We start from the raw sequence: 4,672 nt of genomic DNA, 5'->3' as shown, positions 1-4,672 counted from the left end.
AGTGGAGGCTCTAGCCTACTGAAATGAAACCTGGGGCAAAATCAATTACTAAAATTATTGGTGAAATAATTGATTAAGAATCACCTATGGTGCACAGGAGTTGGCCGGGCCATACTCGGACTCGGTGTGCAGCTTGTGTGGATTCCTAGTATCCACTAAGAAATTAAAATAATTTTTTGAATTGGAAATAGAGGCTATCAATTCATATAAAATGTGAAAGAACTTTAGATTAAAGTCCAAGTCCTTAGGCTTAATCAATTCATATACATAGATGTCTTATATTTTTTTTCAGTTATGGCTAGTAGTTTATTGCTTTGCTCACTATTGGTTAGTGACAAACTTAATAGGACCCAATTTCGATAATTGGTATTAGAAGTTGTAAATAGTTCTAGAGCACGAATGAATCCTGTATATGATTATGGATCCAGCACTTATGTTTTCATGCTCAACGCTGTGATGCATTAGAGGCACTATCAGAAGTGACTAAATGATCGAATCATAGTATGATATGTTATGAAGGCAGCGATGAATGATGAATTTAGTTATAAATTTGAGAATACTCCATCAAAATTTTTTTCAAATGTTGAAGGAGTTCTTTGGCACCTCTGAAAATGTATCTTCAGCAGAGCATCAGTCCTTTGAGAAAAAAAAAAAGTAGATGCAAGTGAGTCGTGCTTAGGCTTGGAGCCCGAATTGATAAATGAGTTTTAGATTAATTCAAGTTTGGTAGAGTGCTTCTTTTGAAAGAAGCAGAACACTAAAAGAGGAATTATCCTCTATATCTAATTTTTCATGACCCAACAGGGTTAAGAAAGAGAAATCAGTAAATGATTGTTGAGATAAGATACTTATATGATAATACCTTATAGTTTCTCTCTGTTTGTGATACTAACTACCTGGATATTAGATATCAGAAGTTTTAATTTATATTGTAATTTATTGTAGGGACTTCAGATTAGTAGAAAGTTTGAAAACAGTAAGAGATTCTTGAATGTTGGAGATAGAAGTTATGTTCCAATCCTAGCTTTAGGAATTGTCAAGCAAGTTTGTAATCAAACAATATCATTTTTCAGTGATTATCACTATTGTCTATTTTGAATGATATAATTTTCATAGGCCTTTTTGGCCAAGGATAGATTCACATTGCTAATTTGAAATGATTTTTGTGATATCATTATAAATGATGTCAAAATCATGCGTGGACAACTAAAAATAATATTTACGAATGATCACAGCCTGTTAGTGGTAATGTACATACTAAACAAATATCTTAGAGTAGATAATGTTACGGATGCCTACCTTTGGCACTGAGGGGCTCGATCATATAAACAAGAACGGATGAATATGTTAAGTAAAGAGGTAATCTTCAAAGTCAATGATTGTGAATCATTACCGACCTGTGAGTCTTATTTCTTTGGTACTGATGACCAAGTCACTTTTTATTGAAAAAGATAACGAGCCAATGATGTTTTTAGTCTGTACATACTGATGTCTTGGACTCATAAACATGAGTATTGATAGCCTATTTCGCAGTGCACGAAATCGCTCAAGTAATATAATGATAAATAAGAGATCGTTCCCACGAGGACTGAGTTTAATTACCAAAAATGAACGCTAATTTTACTAATTAAATGATCGAAACTGAATGATAATGAAAAATAAAATTAACTCTAAGAACTCAATGAAAGCTGAATCAAAATTCGATTGATAAGCACTAGGGTATATCTGATTTCACTTGGACCAATTATCAATTCCAGCTATTCCGATTAATAATCTAAATTTAATTAATTAATGCAAGGATAAATAATCCTAAATTATTTAATAATCTCTCTCGAGTCTTATTAAATATACTAATTAAAAACTTATAATCTATCTTCCAATAGTAAAATAGATTTCAATTAGTTCAACAAGCACAGTGATTTTTTCAAGATCCCACAGGTCAAATCTTCTGCTCCCGCTCCAATTATTATTCCTATGATGTTTGTTATTAACTCCAATTTATAATCTTCCTTCCCAGTACCAATTATAAAATCGAAATCAATCAAGTACCAAAGATAATAATACTTAAAAGCATTAAGCGCAAATAACAAACAATTGCATTAACAAAGAAATTAATACAAGATTCTGGAATTGAAATTTTAATTCAAGCTACATCAGGTACCCTAGCTAGAAATTTAGCTTTTCATCATAACAAAATCAACTCAAGTTTTATTTTCTAGAACTCATTGTTAGGATGATTTTGGAGTTTTATTCAAGTAAACTTGAGTTTGATTTTGATATGATGAAAAGCTAAAATTTCTAGCTAGGGTACCTGATGTAGCTTGGATTTAATTTTAATTTCAGAATCTTGTATTAATTTTCTTTGTTAATGCAATTATTTGTTATTTGCACTTAATGCTTTTAAGTATTATTATCTTTGGTACTTGATTGATTTCGATTTATAATTGGTACTGGAAGGAAGATATAAATTGGAGTTAATAACAAACATCATCAGAATAATAATTGGAGCGGGAGCAGAAGATTTGACCTGTGGGATCTTGAAATAATCACTGTGCTTATTGAACTAATTGAAATCTATTTTACTATTGGAAGATAGATTATAGATTTTAATTAGTATATTTAATAAGACTCGGGAGAGATTATTAAATAATTTAGGATTATTTATCCTTGCATTAATAATTAAATTTGGATTATTAATCGAAATAGCTGAATTGATAATTGGTCCAAGTGAAATCAGATATACCCTAGTGCTTTATCAATCGAATTTTGATTCAGCTTTCATTAAGTTCTTTAGAGTTAATTTTATTTTCCACTATCATTCAGTTTCGATCGTTTAGATATTAGTAAAAATTAGCATTCATTTTTGGTAATTAAACTCAGTCCTCGTGGAAATGATCTCTTATTTATCATTATATTACTTGAGCGATTTTGTGCACTTGCGAAATAGGCTATCAAGTTTTTGGCGTCGTTGCGGGGACTGGTGCTTTAATATCAAAAATAGTTGATTTTACTAGTAATCTAGATATTTTATTTTTTTAGATATTTAAAAAAAAAATCACTGACATTTCATAACGCTTAACTAATATAGTATAACCAAAAATATTAAAAAAAAAAAAAAATCAAACTTGATTGGACATCTTGTTTCTTTGCATTGCATCTCCATAATTAACTTTAAGGGCACTTAACCCATTAATCAGATAAGGTGGGGATTTGATCACCCTTCCTTAGCCCAAAAATTACATCCTTCATCCTGCATAACCTAGACCTTAATCTAAAATCAATTAAACGTTGGCCCTAGGATATTTGAGCTCAATAGGACAAGAAAGCCCTAAAGTTAGATCGGGTTCGAATTGATTAATTGCTCGGTGTCTAAGGCAAGTGGTTTAAGAAGGTGGTTTTCAATTGGTTCCGTTGTCTGACCTGGCCAACTTAGTTGGTGTCTAAGGAAAGCAACAAGCAGGGACCTCCCACATCTTACACTTACCTGGCCGAGACAGTTAGTCAGTTTTGGGCTTGGAGTGCTTGAAGGCGATCTTGGAACAGTTAGGAGCTGTCTAGATCTAGGTTAACCCTAGGATAGAAAGTCCATTTTGTACTAACTTGTTTGCCATTAAAATTTAAACCTAATTAAATACTCTTCTCTTTCATCTCTAGATTTAGGACTCCTTAGGACTCATTTCTAGCACTCTTTTCTCTCTCTTTCCTCTTCTCTCTTCTTAAAAAAAAAAAGAAAAAAAGATAATAATCTTTCAAAATTACAACTTGGAAAAGAGAATCGGGTCGACTTGTGAGAATTGAATCAAACCCCATTTCAAGTCAAAAAATTGAACGCACTTGTAAACAAAATATTAAAGCAGTCAGAGAAGGGAAGAAATCTGAGGCAAAAGTAGATCTAGAAATGGCTGAAGATCCAAGGAGAGAAGTAATCCTAGTAGAAAATAATGAGGTTGCTAGAGAGGCAAACCCCAGGGCACTGCGGGATTATGCCATGCCTACCGTGAATGGAGCTTCATCTAGTATCACAAGACCACCTGTGCAAGCAAACAACTTTGAGATCAAGCCTGCTTTGATCCAAATGATCCAGACAGCAGTTCAGTTTGGAGGATTGCCCAATGATGACCCTAATGCTCACATTGCAAACTTCTTGGAGATATGTGATACCCTTAAGCATAATGGAGTGTCAGATGATGCAATTCGGCTAAGATTGTTCCCATTTTCACTTAGAGACAAAGCTAAAGCATGGTTACAGTCTCTTCCTGCTGGCTCGATCACCACTTGGAATGACTTAGCATAAAAATTTTTGGCAAAATTCTTTCCACCTGCTAAGACTGCCAAGTTGAGGACTGATATCCAAACCTTCGTGCAATTTGACATGGAGACCTTATATGAAGCCTGGGAAAGGTTCAAGGATCTGCTTAGGAGGTGTCCACACCACAGGCTGCCTAAATGGTTGGTTGTGCAAACCTTCTACAATGGGCTGAACAACCATACCAGAATTAATATTGATGCTGCTGCTGGAGGTTCATTGATGGGGAAGTCGCTTGATGAGGCCTATGATCTTTTAGAGGAAATGGCCAACAACAATTATCAATGGCCCAATAAGAGAAACATGGTGAGAAAACCTGCTGGGGTTCATGAGATAGACGCTATTACTGCACTCAATGCAAAAGTA

Source organism: Elaeis guineensis, chromosome 1 (assembly GCF_000442705.2).
Source record: "Elaeis guineensis isolate ETL-2024a chromosome 1, EG11, whole genome shotgun sequence".
NCBI lineage: Eukaryota > Viridiplantae > Streptophyta > Magnoliopsida > Arecales > Arecaceae > Elaeis > Elaeis guineensis.
Note: the sequence above shows the minus strand (reverse complement) of the source record.